The sequence below is a fragment of the Arachis ipaensis genome, chromosome B02, assembly GCF_000816755.2.
Source record: "Arachis ipaensis cultivar K30076 chromosome B02, Araip1.1, whole genome shotgun sequence".
In the NCBI taxonomy this organism is placed as follows: domain Eukaryota; kingdom Viridiplantae; phylum Streptophyta; class Magnoliopsida; order Fabales; family Fabaceae; genus Arachis; species Arachis ipaensis.
Genome location: NC_029786.2, coordinates 100,581,179 through 100,600,144, shown reverse-complemented (window position 1 = coordinate 100,600,144; position 18,966 = coordinate 100,581,179).

Sequence of the window (18,966 nt, the reverse complement as noted above, 5' to 3'; positions counted from 1 at the left end):
TTTAACATATCAAAAATAACATATAATAGAAAATAGAATAAATAACATAAACAAATTAAATAGCCTCTAATATTACATTAATGTCCTACAATAAAATAGTTTACGTGTAGCCTGAATGATTCTATATAAATCGAATTAATTATATTCGATTTACACCTTTTAGTAATAAATCGGATCAATTGGATTCAATTTAGCATATATATAGTAAATTGAATAAGCCTGATTCGATTTACTATTGAACAACATATATATAATAAATCGAATCAGATTGATTCGATTTACTACTTGTACAGGATATTGACATTTACCACTTTTAGTACATATATATAGATATATAGATTCATGTGTACTTATTATCATGTTGCAACTTAGTGTTTCCGAGAATATTTGGACAAATTATAAAATTAAAAATATAATTTTGAAAAATCTAATCAAAACAATTATCTTGATAATGCCAGTAAATTTATTTCCCACATTTTTTATTCTTATTATCTAGCCATTGGTATAAGTATTTGTTCTGTCTAAGATGAACTGGCTGAGCTGTGGGTCGTTCGAGATGATGTGGCTGAGTTATAGGTCGGTCAATCCTTCAAACACCGTCGGGGGAATATTTGTAAAAAAAATTTCGACGCTCAAGTCAAAAAAATCTTAAGTATAAGCAAAATAATAAGGGAGTCTTTCTTTCTTCTTCTACTTATACCAGTGATAGTTCTTTTTCTCAACCTGCCTGCTCCAGTCCCATGGAGGTCCTTTTAAAATGAAATTTTGTGCGGTTGAGTACTTGTTTACCGAGATATTCTCGACCATATCTGATGTGTTTGTTATATTTGATTTTCGAAATGTCTTATTAGTCGTTGTTCCTATCCGAATTATAGGGCACGTGAGCATCGTGATTTCTGTTTTCTTGGGCCAAGGTTAATGGTTTATATAAGTATTGAATATCAAGTAGCTCATGTTTATATACAAAAGTAGGGAGTAGTAAAATCACTTATTAAATGCCTTGAGTTAATTGCTAGATGCTTTTTCATGAGAACAAATATCCCAATTTTTACTTGAGTGATGTTAGATAGCTAAAGAATAATTACAATATAGAAATATCATGTAAAAATTTTCACTCTCTTGATAAGCAAGTGACATACACCTCCTTATCACTTATCCTCCTTATTACTTACCATTTTGCTTTAGAATCATTAATGTTATTTCCAAAATCAAATTCAGTTTCTCTCAAATCAAATTCCTAACATCTCTCAATCACATTATTATCCATTAAATTCAATAATTCTTTGCAAAAATTATGAAAGTTAAATTAAAAATTTTTAACAACTTCTACTATACAACTTATATTTTACATATAAAATATTAAAAAAATATAAAATACAAACAAAAATTTAAAAATATTTTTTAAAAATAATTATTAACTCGTCATATTAAAATCAATAAATAAGCATACATATGAATAGAAAAAGTATAGGGTACCAAGAGTTGCATCTGCCAACTATTACCAACACTAATTAAAATTAATTAAATATAATTTGTTATGTCAATTAGGGATTTAGTGGGTCTAGTACAATGCAATTTGAAATAGAAAGGAGTGGTAACGTACTAACGTAACATGAGACTTTCACGCCAATTACGAACGCAGCAAGGCACACCGTCACGCAAACCTAAGCCTCGTTCTTCTCGCTAGTTGCGTCTCCGTCGGGTTGCTTTTCATCTCACCAAGACGTTGCCATTTGTTCCATCGACGGTGACTGCGCCTTCACCTGAAGGCCACTTCTCCTTTGTGAAACTTTTCAAGTCACTGAGACGCCGACATTACCCTTCAACGGTGAGTGCGCCTACACCCGGATCCCGCTTCTTCTTCGTGGAACTGTTCAGGTCACTGGCACGCCATCATTACCCTTATACGGTGATTGTGCCGTCACTCTGATCCTACCTTGTTGCACCACTAGGCCCGTTGAATAGAAGTGTGACGTCAGTGGTACAAGGTGTCATGCAACCATCTTCTCCTCAACCATATCCGGTAAGGTATATGTGTCTCCATTGAAGTCAAATGAACTAACCATTATTTCCGTGGAAGAGACACATCTGTGGTTAACAAGCCACATCCAAACAGAAGACACATCCGTGAAAAGAAAAATCTGTTACTATCACATGTCTATGATAGCCATCTCCAGTGTAAGACACATCTATGCTGAGACAACTCCGAAGATGTCACGATGAAATTAGGAGGAACATGGAAAACACATATGCGATTACATGCAAACACGAAAAAGACACATTCTTATAAGACACATGTGGCAGAAGACACATCCATATAGACTAGACACATACGAGAACCGGCAATTAGCGAAAACTTTGAAGACCCACTTACCTGTTGTTGTTGCGCTGGTGTCGGAGGGAAGAGACACTACAAGGGGGGCTCGAACTCGAGACAGAGATCGACGCTGGGAGGGTGATGCAGCGGCAAACGAGTTGCGAGGATGCTAATATCTCCACGAGGCCAGAAGAGTCCAGCCGCAGCATGTCTTGTGGTGGAGCTACTGAAGGGCGTCGCGATGAAGGTTTCATGTGTGGATGCGTCTCCACGACGGAAACATGTAGCCGTGCCGGGTGTCACTTTGGCGAATGTGGGACCGTACTTGTTAGTGGCGGCAACTGGTTTTCCAGCGGCATTGACTCAGTCGACGAATGCGACCGGCGAAGATAGCAATCCGGAGTTCTATGTATTGCTGCAAGTGGAGATGGGGAGTGGGGGTGTGTCTCAACGGTAAGAACAAGTGAAAATGGGTAAAGTAGGGTTACAGCGGTAAACAAGTGGTATTAGGATTAACTGGGTTAATTTAGGATGTGTTTTTTTGAATAAGTAGGCTTTGGCTATTGGCAGATTTCATCTTGGTAATGTAGCACGGTTAATATGAATATTAAATAAAAATATTAAAATAATTAAAATCATGACCTACTAGTACACATATGAGATAATTTGAAGAATAAAATAAGACGTATAGTTTAAAATTTGATAATATTAATTATAAATATTTATTAATTATAGACATCATAGGTATGAAATTATGAATATTATGAGTACAAATTATGGATGTTATTAATATGAAATTATGGATATTATGTGGATGAATTTATGGGTGTTATGAGTAAATTTATCAATTGAATAAATTAATTTAAGAATTTGACATTTTTTTAAATTCAATTATGACAAATTTAAAAATATTTGTGTTAATTTTATAATTACTTATGCAATAACTAAAAATTAATATGTGTATGAATATAATATCTAATAAACATGAATTTAATTTTTAGATGTTAGTTGTATGTAATTATGGATGTTATGTATATGAACGTATGAATGTTATGTATATGAACATAGTAGTACAATATAATTATAAATACACATAAAAACAAAAAAAAGCAGTTTATTACCATATCTCATCAAAACTAGGTGATTTTTCATATTCTCAATTGGTTGTTGACTGACAACAACCTCGTCGGGTGAGTCCGTCTGTTGTTCAAATTCTTCATCAGCACATTCTACCATAGGTACCATATTAAGATCGAATTCAATTGCCATACTATTTGCAATGATAAAGATGACTTCTTATAAAATTTTTTGACCTATTCTAAATTTTTAATTGTGCTTGCAATGGTATTAGAGTTGTGAATTTTGAATGAAAATAATTGAATTAACGGAAACAAAACCATATTAAAGTAGCTTTTAGATTTTGTATCTCCATTGAATGATGATAAATGACTTAACAAAAATAAAAAATCAATTAAAATTAACTCATTTAATATAAATTATCATTACCGTTCTTTATAGTTATTATTAGTCTTTATTGTGTTCTTAAATATAAAAATCAAATCATAAAAGAAAATATTAAGTATTGATTACAAGAATGCCTAATAGTAAGAAATATGATATTATAATTAATGCCATTAATAAATGGGGCTGATAAGAATATGATAAATGGATTGATAAGAGAGTGAGATAAAAAATAAAACTGTTATTAAGTTATATAAATGAAGTAAATTATAAAAAATTTTGGCTAATTATGACTGAAAATTTTTTGTTACCAAAATTTTTTCTTTTTACTTGGAACATGCTATTTTACATGCTGCATTATTTATTTATTTAAGACCAACAAGTTAGCACAATTATCTCATTTACAATTGATTTTTGGCCAACAGCCAAATATATTCCATTTGAAAATATTTAGATGTATGGTATATATTCCAATTGCTCTACCTAATCACACCAAAAGAGAACCCAAAAAAAATTTGGGAATATATATTGGACATTATTCTCTTTCTATTATGAGGTATTTACAAATACAAACAGAAAATGTATATAGAGTTCGATTTGTAAATGGTTAATGAGACAATGTTTCTAATATTAGGGGAAAAAAATAAACGGCTGACAAAAGAGCTAAATTAAGATGCATCATTGTTAATACATTTAGATTCTTATTCAATATAATGTAAATTAAAAGTTCAAAAGATTATATATTTGTAAAAAATTATAAATAAATTGCTTAATACATTTTTTGATACTGAAAGTATGACAAAATTCTATATACAATCTAAAAGTGCTCCGATTCAAATTGATGTCCATATTGGACAAATAGCCAATAGTGTAAACATATGCCAAAATCATGATAGACTAATTGGTTCTAGAAATAAAAATTTTCATAAAAGAAAAAAATTGTGATAAAGAGGCAAATACTCTTTCTATCAAAGAGGACAAAAACAGTAAACATAGTTGAAACACATGCAGTTGTCCAAAATCACGATATAATTAAAATATCGGAAGATGTTCAAGTACCTAAAAATTATCAAGATGATAAAATCTCAATAAACTATATCGTTATGGAAAAAAAATAGAATCGAAAAGAAATAATTGTCAACAATATATTTGCATGTCATGTAGCGCTAAATATTATACATAAAAATGAGGATCTTGAAGCAAAAACTCTCAAAGAATATTGACAAAGGGATGATTGACAAAAATAGAAAGAAGCCATGAAAAATGAATTATACTCACTTGCGAAATATGAAGTCTATAAACCTGTAGTCCAAACACCTAAAAGTGTGAAATCTATTGAATACAAATGGGTATTTGTGAGCAAACGAAATGAAAATAAAAAAATTGCATTCTACAAAACTCGACTTGTAGCACAAGGTTTCTCACAAAGGCTTAATATAGACTATGAGGAGATGTACTCTCATGTAGTTGATGTAATTACTTTGAAATATTTGATTAGCTTATTTGTATATCATAAGCTAAATATGCACTTGATAGATTTGTTCACAGCCTATCTATATGAGTTATTGGATCGTGATATTTATATGAGAGTCTTTGAATGGCTAAAAATATTTAAATTACCAAAGAGAATTCTCAAAGATTATACTCGACTAAATTGCAAAAATCTTTATATGGTTTAAAATAATATGGAGGAATGTGATGCCACCGTCTTATAAAGTATTTGATGAAAAAGGGGTTCAAAAATAATAATATTTACCCGTGTGTTTATATAAGAAAATCTACATATGGATTCGTTATAATTGTTGTGTATATTGATGATTTAAATATAATTGGATCTCCTAAAGAGATTCCAACGATCATAAATGTTCTAAAATAAGAGTTTGAGATGAAAGATTTTAAAAAAAAATCAAATTTTGTCCTGGCCTTCAATTGAGTTTGTAACAAAATGGATATTATCCATAAAAAGACTTACATAGAAGAAATTTTAAAGAGATTTTATATAAACGAATCACATCTAATAAGAACCCCAATGATTGTTAGATCATTAATTGTGAAGAATAATCCATTCCGACTAAAAGAAGAAAATAAAGAAACACTCAATCCTGAAGTATCATATCTTAGTACCATAAGTAGTACACTAATGTATCTTGCTAGCTAATAACACATGTCTCGATAAAGAATTTGTTGTAAAGTTATTGGCGAGATACAATTTCTCTCCAACTAGAAGATACTGGAATAAAATAAAAAATGTGTTCCAATATCTTCGTGGAACGGTTGATATAGAATTATTTGATCTTTATAGATCCAAGTCACAATTGGTTGGCTATGTAGATGTAGGTTATCTATTGGATTTCCATAAGAATAGATCACAAATAAGATACTTGTTTATATTTGAAAACATAGTTATATCATAGAGATCTATACAGCAAACTATAGCTGTAACATTTTTCAATCATGCTAAAATACTTGCAATGCATGAGGCAAGTCATAAATGCTTTTGACTCAGGAGTTTGATTGGATATATTCAATCATCATGTAGGTTGTCTGATAAAAAGATAGTCCTTACAACATTGTATGAAGATAATGCGATGTGTATTGTTCAACTTAAAAATGGATACATCAAAAGTGACCGAACAAAGTATATTTTTTCAATTTCTTTTTTACACGACCTTCAAAATCTTAGAACAATTAACATTCAACAAATTCATTTCAAGTGATAATTTGACAGACTTATATACCAAGTCATTTTTTATCTCAATCTTTGAAAATCTAGTACACAAAATCGAAATGTGTTGTCTTCGAGATCTTATATTATGTTATCAAGAGGGGAGAGATAGTATTTTTATTATAAGATTTTTATCCCATTGGATTTTTCTTTATGAGATTTTTTAACAAGACAGTTTTCGTTACAAAGGATATTGTACTATTTTTTTCTCGATCAGATTTTTATCTCACAAGATATTTTTTATAGGATTTTTAACGAGACATATCTCTAATAACATTTAAAGGAGAGTGTTATAAAATACTTATTATTGTGGATGTCATATCATGGAGCATTATCATACATAATGAAGTATGTAACTGTTGGTACTAAAAATAGATTTTCTCGACAGGAAGGCGTTTCGACTACCGATTGCTTCGATTACAGAAGTAGAAACGAGCAAGCCAAAGTCGAAGAAAGATGGTGCAAAGAACATCGAAGTCGAAAAGCAGTTATTGTCTTTCTTTGAACATCAAGACTTGTTACTCGATCTTCAAACTGAGTTGAGAACATATGTGTGAAATTTGAGGAGCAAGCTAAAGAAAACGTGAGAGTTGAAAACCAAGAAAGACGTGGAATGTCAAAACTTAGGAGTTAAGGTTCTTCATAGTCATGGTAAGATCATGGCCTAAGAAAAAATAGAGAATAAGATCGTGGTCAAGATGTTTTAGGCAAATCTATCCTCATGATCTATAAATAGGCGAAACTCAGAAAAGTTCTGAGACTTCAATAAAAAACACTTCACTATCACACCGAAATTCTGCAAAAATTTTCAGTCCCAGCGACGTAACAGAAGATCATGTAGTATAAATGCAGAGTCCACTCTTTTTCAAAAGAATCGTATCTGCCCCGAAACTGATATCTTGATACAAACTTGATTCGACACTTTGTCGATGATTACCAAAAATAAAGTGAAACAGTAACATTATCAATTAATAGAGCTTGAGTTTCCATAATATATTTTTACTAATTAGTAAGAGTGTTAAGTAAATAATACATTACTATTATTTAATTCAAAACCTTCATCTATAAATAGATCTTAAATTTTTTTTAACACACTAAGAATAATACACACTAAAGAACACATCTAACTACCTCTTTCAAGTAGTTTTTTTACTATTTAAAAAAAATATTATATATGAAATATTAGTATAATGTAATATTATATCGAGTGACATATATTAAAAATTAATACAAAGTTCTTTAAATCTCTTTTATAATTTTCCAACTTTATTTCTATTTATTCATCTTAATTTCACATCACCTTTTACTTGTTATAAATTTTGAAAAATTTTTAAGTATATAAAAAATATTGCATTGGTGTTCTAACTGTTTTAATCATTAGTCTCATCAATCATGTATATATTTTATGATCAAGATCAACAAATAAAAATAGTAAAAAACTAATATTTTTTACATGTTTAAAAGTCTTCCATAAACTTTTATTTTTTTATTTTTCCGAAATTTAAACTTAAAATCTTATATGTATGTTATTCGATATCAATTCCTTTGCTTAAACTATTTGATGCATTTTCTGGTTACAGCCTTATCCAAAATTTTCTTTGTTTCAACTTTCAATTGATCAAGCTAAGCTTAATTGGCGACTTAGAACTTTCATTTGTATTATTAAATTGAGTGAGTTAGTTTTATATTTTTTTCGTTCGGATTCAATTTAGATTAAGAACATTTCTATATGCACATCAAAGTTGTTTTTATCAGACTCATTAAATTGAAATTTCGAATTCATCAAATAACCAATGCAATTAGTTTGAATTAAAGATATATTATCGGTATACTTCAAGTCATCGGAATTGCTTTGGTTTTCATTTTCGTAATTATAATTCTGAAAGTCTAAATTGATTCCAAACACTTGGTATGATAGTTCTATCAATTATTAATTTATTATATATCCATTTTGTATTTGAAAAATTATAAATTAATTATTTTTGTTCTTCTCACTTAATTAATAGTTTTCATCAACAATTGATGATACAGGATGTTAATTCATATCATACATGATACTTAATATATCCAATTAGATACTAAACAAATATATTTATCAAAAGTTATTAATTTAGTATCGAGATATTATATTAGGATTAAGATTTATATAATTACAAAATAGACTAAATTGATAGACTTTCATAAATATATTTATTTAGTGTCTAATTAGACATACTAAGTGTTACGATAGGTAACCAAAGATTGTTGGGCTGGACTCGCTGGGTTGGCTCAATTGTCTGAGGAAGGAAGCCTTCAAGCGGGTCTGCGCCTTGGGGGCCTCCGTCCGACTTGTGAGTATGAACGAATGGGGGTGGTACCTGCAAAGACACTCCGATGCCTAAGTCAGCAAGGGTGTGAGCAGGTATAGAGAGTATTGGGGCTTAGAGATACCTGAGAGGTGTCAGTGTATTTATAGTGGTGAACCAATAACCATCGTTGAAGTGGTGCCACTTTTTTAGTGTGTTAGCCGTCCCTTTATCTCAGGGAGGTTAAGATATGGCTCTTGGAAGCGGTTAGAGAGATTCTAGGGGCAGTTACTCATTCAAACGAATGTTTATCTGCCAGCTAACTCTCGTCCCCGACTTCTTTAGGGTAAGTCGTGGTAAGAACCGACTTTGCAGGAGGAAGGTCGGTGCTAGGTGAGGCTCAACCCTTCGGATTGAGCCTTTTATTTGTACCTGGGCCTTATCGTTGGGCCAGGGTATGAACATTGCCCCTACTCGAGCCCAATTTCTTTTAAGATTTTGGGTTCGGGTATTCTACTCGGGGACGTAGCCGACTTGGGAGGAAATCGATGTGTTTGTTCGAAACCGACGTGACTTTCGTGACTTTTGATTTTTCACATTTACGTCTAATCAAACGTCGCGTCTGTTAGAGGTTCGCGTAGGTATTGATTACCTTGGTAACGGTGCACCCATTAATGACTGCCCCGTTTTTACCATTATGCCCCTAACGTGTTTATAAATACTTTTTTCCTCTTTCATTGTTTCGTTTCTGCGATTTTTTAAATTTCCTCTCCACCTGTTCGTGAAGCATTCTTGCGTTTGAAGACTTTCATTTCCTCCAACCTTTTTCAGATAAAGGTTAGATTTTTCTTCTTTTCCTTTAACGACATGCTTTCTGTTTGCATGATTTTATTTTTTAGATGGATAGGTTGATCCATAGACCTCTGTTTGATTCCGTACTTCCCCTTAGAGACCATGTTTTTTTTATTTTCTTTTCTTTTTTCCTTTTGTAGGTTTTACCAACCCTTTTTTCAAAGAAAGAAAATGTCTTCTGTTGAAAGTCTTGCTCAGTGGGTTGATATCACAGTCCTGGGGGAGGAACCTTGGGTCGACACTGATTTTCTTACTGATCTTCGCGCTCGCCACCGGCTCTGCACCTCTGATGAGGATGAGCCGAAGTATGAACTACTTGCCCCGAGTCCAGAAGACCGGGTCTGTTTTGGGAGGGCTTCGGAGGCAGTCCCTCATTTCTTTTTTATGTATGAGAGCATGCTTACCCACCTGGGCGTTTTCCTTCCCTTTTCTGACTTTGAGATTGATGTTTTACGCCACTGCCGTGTTGCACCTACCCAGCTTCATCCCAATTCCTGGGGTTTTCTGAAAATTTATCAATTTGTCAGCCATGCTTTAGACTTTCCGACTTCCTTGAGGATTTTCTTTTTTCTTTTCCATATGACTAAGCCCTTCAGTGGGCAAAATAATAAACAACAATGGGTGTCCTTCTGGGCTATACAAGGTCGGAGGGTCTTCACCCTTTTTGATGAATCTTTTCATGACTTCAAAAATTATTTTTTCAAAGTGCAAGCTGTAGAGGGTCACCACCCCTATTCCTGGATGAGAATTCTTCCCCTCGCTTCCCTCTGTATTGGTTGGAGGCCTCCCCCTGTGAGAAATATGGTCTGGATGACCTGGATGAGGTGGAGGCTGCCATTGTGGGGTTCCTCCGAGAAGTATGGGGGAGGGCCCCATATCTGGATACTAAAAAATTTCTCCAAGGGTCTCCGACCTTTGTTCAGACACAATTAGGTAGCTTTTATTTGTTTTATTGGATATCCGACTTGTCTGACTATCTTTTTCCGACTTGTCTAACCTTTTGGCTACTACTTGTTTTTACAGAGATGGCGAGGAGGAATTCGAATGAGTCTTACCAGAGGGTCCAGGAGGCTAGGGCGAGGTCCCGGGCCAGGACTGGTGGTGCCAGGGCAGTTATCTCTCCTCCTCATCCTCTCCGAAATTTGGGGACTCCTTCTGAACCTATTGTTATTTCCTCTTCTGCTCCTTCTCAGCCGTCCCCTCCCCCCCGATCCTCCCCTGAGCCTGAAAGGAAGAAGCGCAAGGCTTTAGAGCCTAGTTCTTCTTTCGAGGGTGAAGCCAAGGTGGATGCCCCTGAATTTATCCGGAAGTACATCTATCCTCATGCCCGTATAGGCTTGGATGATGTTTCTATCCGGAACCACCTGACTATTCTGGCTCAGGAGAGTATCAGGGCGGCGGCGGTGTGCACCAAATTTCTTGATATTTTCGAGAAAACTCCTCTTAGCTCTCTTGGTTCGTCCTCGAGGGCTAAAGAGTTGGAGGAGAGACTTCTTTTATATCAAGAACATGAGAAGAAGTTGAAGGAGGAGGTCGCCAAACTAGAGGAGGAGAGGAAGGATCTCCAGGAGAGGGAGAGCAAGTTGCAGGCCCAGTGCAACATGGAGGTCGGTTTAAGGCTGAAGGCGCAGGAGAGCTATTCAAGCCTTTTTGAGGACCTTGTGGTTGTGAAAAAAGATCTGCTGAATGCTCGGACTGCCTATGTCGAGTTGGAGGACTCTATTGTCGAGGGATCTGAAGAGGCCTGGAGGATTTTTAAGGAGCAAGTCGGAGTCATTGCTCCTGGCTTGGATCTCTCTCCTTTAGATCCTGACAAGGTCGTCATTGATGGTGCTATAGTGTCTCCTCCTGCCCCTCAAGTTGTTTCTGAGTCAGACTTGAAGACTCAGGGGCAGAGGATTATTGAGTCCTCTCCTCGCTCAAAGGATGCTCCGAGCTCTTCAAAGGTTCCTCCGACTTCCTCTCCATCTCCTATGGATGCCTCTCTCCCTGGTCCTGACGTTGCTCCGACTACTCTTCCTGGCTCTGGTGGTGATCCGTCTACTCCTCTGAAAAAATAACTTTATTGGCTATATGGGGGATCGGCCTGTGGGTCCCTCCTTTTTTAAACTCTTTATATTTGTTTGTTGGTGGTGGTGGTAATTGAACAATTTCTTCTGGTCTTTTATGGCCGTAAACAAAGTATTTATAAGTACCCCTTTTTTGGATAAGGGTTTTAAGTTTTAACAAAGAAATACCCTTTTTTGGATAAGGGTTTCAGTTACCTTTTACATGTGCATGCTTTTCGATTTTGATTTTTCGAAGTCCCTTTAATCTTTTCTGAAAACCTTTTGCTTGTCCGTCCTTCTAGGCCTTTAAGGGCTTTAGGACATTCTTTAAGCTTTTTCCTAGGTTTTTTTTATCTCTTTTTTGTTATTCCTTATACTCAACTTTGTTTTATTGAGTTCTATAACTTAGGTTATTTTTGCGATGCGTTTTCTTTCCTACTCGGTTTTTCATTTCGACTCATAAGTCGGAATGTCTCCGAGTTTCTCACGATCAACTTTTATAACCTCTTTACACTGACTTGTACCTCGTCGTTTTATCCTGACGACCATCTAGGTCGGTTCATGGGATTTTCATGTTTTGTCGAGCTTAAGTCGGCGCGTTTCGTAGGAAGAAACAATAAACGAGAAGGAATTTATAAGAGATATTGTAAAAGATCTTTATTAATTTGGGAAGGTACTTTACTGTTACTAAGGGTTTTTGACAGCCTATTTTCCCTTAGCCTCTACTATGATGCCTCGTTAAAAACCCTTCTCCAGAAAAAAACCCTTTGATTTTGGGAAAAAATCATGAAGTTGGGAAAAGAGTACATCAGGGAGTAGAGTTCGCTTTTAACTATAGTACCTTTTCATGTTACAAGCATGCCACGACCTTGGTAACTCGGTGCCACTTAGGTCGGTCACCTTATAATAACCTTTTCCTAAGACCTCGCTAACATTGTAGGGTCCCTTCCAATTGGTGGCGAGCTTTCCTTCCCCCGATTTATTGACTCCAATGTCGTTTCTGATCAAGACCAAGTCATTTGGGGTGAAGGTTCTTCGAATGACTTTTTTGTTGTATCTTGTAGTCATCCTTTGCTTCAGCGTTGCTTCTCTTATCTGGCTTCTTCTCGGACTTCGGGGAGCGAATCGAGCTCTTCTTTGTGCCCCTGTATGTTTCCGATCTCATCGTGGAGAATCACCCTTGGACTTTGTTCGCTGATTTCTATTGGTATCATGGCTTCTACGCCATAGACTAATCGGAAGGGCGTTTCTCCAGTGGCAGATTGGGGCGTTGTCCTGTAAGCCCATAACACTTGTGGGAGCTCCTCCGCCCAGGCTCCTTTTGCCTCTTGTAGCCTTTTCTTCAACCCTGCCAGTATGACTTTGTTGGCTGCCTCGACTTGTCCATTTGCTTGCGGATGCTCCACCGAGGTGAACTGGTGTTTAATCTTCATACTGGCCACCAGGCTTCTGAAGGTAGAGTCGGTGAACTGGGTTCCATTATCTGTAGTGATGGAATATGGTATCCCATATCTTGTGATGATATTCTTGTAGAGGAACCTCCGACTTCTTTGGGCTGTGATGGTAGCCAGTGGTTCTGCTTCTATCCATTTTGTGAAGTAGTCTATTCCCACAATCAAGTATTTGACTTGTCCCGGAGCCTGGGGGAAAGGGCCTAACAGGTCCATCCCCCATTTTGCAAAGGGCCATGGGGAAGTTATACTAATTAGTTCCTCAGGGGGAGCCACATAGAAATTTGCATGCATTTGGCATGGTTGACATCTTTTCACAAATTCCCTGGCATCTCTCTGCAAGGTCGGCCAATAGAATCCAGCTCGGATTACTTTCCTGGCGAGCGACCTGGCTCCGAGATGATTTCCGCAGATCCCACTGTGGACCTCCTCTAATACCTCGGTGGTTCTCGAGGTCGGTACGCACTTTAACAATGGTGTTGATATCCCTCTTTTATAGAGAATATTTTTCACCAGAGTGTAGTGTTGTGCTTCCCTCCGGATTTTCTTAGCCTCTTTTTCCTCCTTGGGGAGGATGTCGAATTTCATGTATTCGACCAAAGGGTTCATCCATCCGAGGTTTAGTCCAATTACCTCAAGGACCACTTGCTTTTCCTCCGTTTTTACCACAGAGGGTTCCTGGAGAGTTTCCTGGATCAGGCTTCTGTTATTCCCTCCTGGCTTGGTACTTGCTAACTTGGATAGGGCGTCTGCTCTGCTATTTAGATCCCGAGTTATATGTTTGATCTCGGTTTCCGCAAAGTGCCCAAGATGTTCTAGAGTTTTTTCCAAGTACCTCTTCATATTTGGGTCTTTTGCCTGATACTCTCCACTTATCTGGGAGGTCACCACTTGGGAGTCGCTATATACCATCACTTTTGTAGCACCGACTTCTTCTGCCAGCTTCAACCCGGCAATTAGGGCTTCATACTCTGCCTGATTATTTGAAGCTGGGAATTCAAATTTGAGGGAAACCTCTATTTGGGTTCCCCTTTCGTCCACTAATATTATGCCTGCACCGCTCCCTGTCTTATTTGAGGATCCATCTACATAGAGTTCCCATGTAGTTGGCTTTTTCTCTTGATCTCCTGCGTATTCTGCTACGAAGTCGGTAAGGCATTGGGCTTTAATTGCCGTCCGAGTTTCATATCTCAAGTCGAACTCGGAGAGCTCTATTTCCCATTGAACCATTCTTCCTGCGACATCCGTTTTTTGGAGGATTTGCTTCATGGAGTGGTTCGTGCGAACTCTTATTGTATGCGCTTGAAAGTAAGGTCGTAGCCTTCGTGAGGCTATTACTAAGGAGTAGGCAAACTTCTCTAGTTTGTGATACCTTAGCTCGGGGCTTTGTAGGACTTTGCTGATGAAGTACACCGGATGCTGACCGACCTCGTCTTCTCTTATCAGGGCTGACGCGACAGCCTTGTCTACTACAGATAAGTATAGGACGAGGTCTTCTCCAACTACAAGTCGGGCCAGAATCGGAGGTTGACTCAAGAATCTTTTGAACTCCTGGAACGCCTCTTCGCATTCAGGAGTCCACTCGAACTGACATCCCTTTCTCAATAAGGAGAATAGTGGAAGGGATTTTAGTGCTGATCCTGCCAAGAATCTGGAGAGGGCTGCAAGTCGGCCGTTTAGCTGCTAGACCTCTCTTAAGCAAGTCGGGCTTTTCATTTCCAGGATAGCTCTACACTTATCGGGATTTGCTTCGACCCCCCTTTGTGTCAGCATAAACCCTAGAAATTTTTCAGCTTCCACCGCGAAGGTACACTTTGCGGGATTTAGCCTCATCCCGTGTGACCTTATGGTGTCAAATACTTGCGAGAGGTCTGTTAAGAGCTCGGCCTCTTTCTTGGTTTTCACCAGCATGTCGTCTACATAGACTTCCATTAAGCTCCCAAGGTGGGGAGCAAACACTCTGTTCATCAGCCTTTGGTATGTGGCTCCCGCATTTTTTAATCCAAATGGCATGACCACATAGCAAAAATTTGCTCTGGACGTGATGAATGATGTTTTCTCCTGATCTGGCTCATGCATCGGGATTTGGTTATATCCCGAGTAGGCATCCATGAACGACAAGTATTGATACCCTGAGCTAGAGTCTACAAGGGTATCAATACTTGGGAGTGGATAAGGGTCCTTGGGACATGCCTTATTTAAGTCGGTATAGTCGACACACATTCTCTATTTGCCTTTTTGCTTCTTGACTAGAACTACATTTGCTAGCCATGTTGGATATTTGACTTCTCTGATGAAGCCGGCTTCTAGGAGTGCCTGCACTTGCTCTTCCACTGCTAGGACTCGTTCTGGGCCGAGCTTGCGTCTTCTCTGTTGTACAGGTCGGGACCCTGGGTATACCGAGAGCTTGTGGGACATAAGCTCGGGGTCTACTCGATGACTATGAAGTCTATACTCAGAGTTTTGGATTTTTCCCCTTTTCCAAAAGTGGTGTGAAGGGGCAAAAATCCCAGTGGCTTTATTGGCGTGTCGCCTAGTCCGTACAAGGTGTCGGGGTAGGCTCTTAATTCTTTCTCATCCAACCCTAATTTGTCAAAGGCGGGCTTGAAAAGGATGTCCGCTGAGCTCCCTTGATCTACTAGGGTTCTGTGGAGATGGGCATTGGCTAGGATCATAGTAATTACCACTGGGTCATCATGCACAGGGATTATTCCTTGCCCATCTTCTCTTGTGAATGAAATGGTGGGGAGGTCGGATGACTCTCCTCCGACCTGGTAGACTCGCTTGAGATGTCTTTTGCGAGAGGACTTGGTGAGTCCCCCTCCCGCGAATCCTCCTGAGATCATATGGATATGTCTCTCCGGAGTTTGTGGTGGTGGGTCTCTTCTGTCCATATCGTCTCGCTTTCTCTTCCCATGACCGTCCGACCTTTCTATGAGATATCTGTCGAGCCGACCTTCTCTCGCCAGCTTTTCTATCACATTTTTAAGGTCTTAACAGTCATTTGTCGAGTGACCATATATTTTATGGTACTCACAGTAGTCGCCGCGACTCCCTCCTTTTTTATTTTTAATGGGCCTGGGAGGTGGCAGCCTTTCAGTATTGTAAATCTCTCTGTATACATCCACTATGGAAACCTTTAGAGGAGTATAAGAGTGATATTTTCTTGGTCTATCGAGACCAAGTTCTTCCTTCTTCTTGGGTTCCCTTTCCCTCTCTTTTGTTGAGGGGAGATGCCCAGGTCGCCAACTCGAATCTCTCAGTTTAGCATTTTCCTCCATGTTGATGTATTTTTCAGCTCTTTCCTGTACATCACTTAAGGAGGTGGGGTGTCTTTTAGATATGGACTGTGAGAAGAGACCTTCTCTAAACCCATTGACTAACCCCATTATGACTGCCTCGGTGGGCAGGTCTTGGATTTCCAAACATGCTTTGTTGAACCTTTTCATATAGGCCCGTAAGGATTCTCCGACCTCCTGCTTTATTCCCAGGAAGCTTGGCGCATGTTTTACTTTGTCCTTCTGGATGGAGAACCTCATTAAGAACTTCCTTGAGAGGTCTTCAAAACTGGTGACCGACCTCGGGGGGAGGCTATCGAACCACTTCATCGCTGCTTTCGACAGGGTAGTCGGGAAAGCTTTGCATCGCGTAGCGTCGGAGGCATCAGCCAGATACATCCGACTTTTGAAATTGCTTAAGTGATGCTTCGGATCTGTGGTTCCGTCATAGAGGTTCATATCAGGGCTTTTGAAGTTCCTCGGAACTTTTGCCCTCATTATATCCTCGCTGAAGGGGTCCTCCCCTCCTAGGGGCGACTCTTCTCGATCATCACGGGGGTTCCGACCTTTGAGGGAGGATTCTAACTTCAAGAGTTTTCTTTTTAACTCTTTTCGCCGTTCCATCTCCTCTTTTAGGTTCTTTTCAGTCTCCCTTTGTCGCTCCCGTTCTTGTTCCAATTGTTCTAGGCGGCTTTGGTGGATATGGACTAATCTCATAAGTTCAGTTGCGTGGGACTGTCCGTCCTTCTCCGATTCGCGCCCTTCTGAGGAATTCACCTTCGGATTTTTGACTCCGGAGGTACCCTCTCTATGCTGATCGTTGGTTCCCTGGTGGAGGGTTAGGTCCACGTCATTATTTCCGGTGTCCAGATTCTCTTGTTCGGAATCCGTCTCCACATGACCCTCTTCAGGGGATCTGTCCGCCATCACTGGTTGATCTCTCGGGTCCCCGGCAACGGCGCCAATGTTACGATGGACTCGCTGGGTTGGCCCAATCGTCTGAGGAAGGAAGCCTTCAAGCCGGTCTGCGCCTTGGGGGCCTCCGTCCGACTTGTGAGTATGAACGAATGGGGGTGGTACCTGCAAAGACACTCCGATGCCTAAGTCAGCAAGGGTGTGAGCAGGTCTAGAGAGTATTGGGGCTTAGAGATACCTGAGAGGTGTCAGTGTATTTATAGTGGTGAACCAATAACCACCGTTGAAGTAGTGCCACTTTTTTAGGGTGTTAACCGTCCCTTTATCTCAGGGAGGTTAAGATATGGCTCTTGGAAGCGGTTAGAGAGATTCTAGGGGCAGTTACTCATTCAAATGAATATTTATCTGCCAGCTAACTCTCGTCCCCGACTTCTTTAGGGTAAGTCGTGGTAAGAACCGACTTTGCAGGAGGAAGGTTGGTGCTAGGTGAGGCTCAACCCTTCGGATTGAGTCTTTTATTTGTACCTGAGCCTTATCGTTAGGGCAGGGTATGAACACTAAGTATTATATATGCTGTCAGTTAATGTTTTATATCATTAATCGTTGATGAAAATTATTAATTAAGTGATGGAATAATAAAAATGATTAATCTGTAATTTTTGAATGGCTAATTTAATGGATAGATCAGAATAGAGAGTAGGTTGACAAAAAATAATAATAGGGGGAGAAGGAAGCAATGTCCAATAACTTATCTCTTGTTTCTCTTTTGATTTCACAATAACATTATTTATTTATTTTTTAATGTAAGTGTATAAGTTTTGCTAATTATCATAGAATAAACATAATAAAAGTGGTAGGGGATAATTATATTATTTTGTAATGTGTTAATTAATTATTAACAAATAACACAAAGATATATAATTGATATGTACTCATTCTTTATCACAAATCATTAACATTTAATTTGCAAGGCAGAGCCCCAATTTTTAGAAACATGTTCATATTATATCTTTGTACACTATGCACAACTGCATATTAATAGATAACTTGTGCTTTTGCCTTCTAGCTGTTTGAGGTGTTCCATTTTTTTTTCTTTTTAATCCTCAATTTATAGTAAATTTATTTATTGGTGAAAACCCTAATTTTCAATTCAATTATGCAATTGAATTTAAACAACAATCATATTAAGTGTATATAAAAAATTAATTATTAAATTAATTATTTATATAAATATATATTAAAATATAAAATATATATTAAAAATGAGTTGAACAATATATATATTTATATACATATATATAGTAATTGATTTTAATATACACATAATATTTTTAAAAAATAAATTATCATCTTTATTCTTCTTTTTTTTCTTTTTTTTCTTATTTTTGATAAAATTTTATTTTTTTTATTGGTTTGATAAAATTTTATTGGTCCACCTTTGATACTCTTATTTGTCATTCTCCCCACCCTAGTATGTGATTTTCGGTTTCACTATATTTGTGCTACATTGCTAATGTCACAAATTCACAATTCAGAAGGGCAACAGTTTCAACCTTTAAGAAATTGTACAATTTAATTATTGGTCCCCATATTTCCTTATTTGCGATTAAGGACCCTATATAATTATGGCCTAC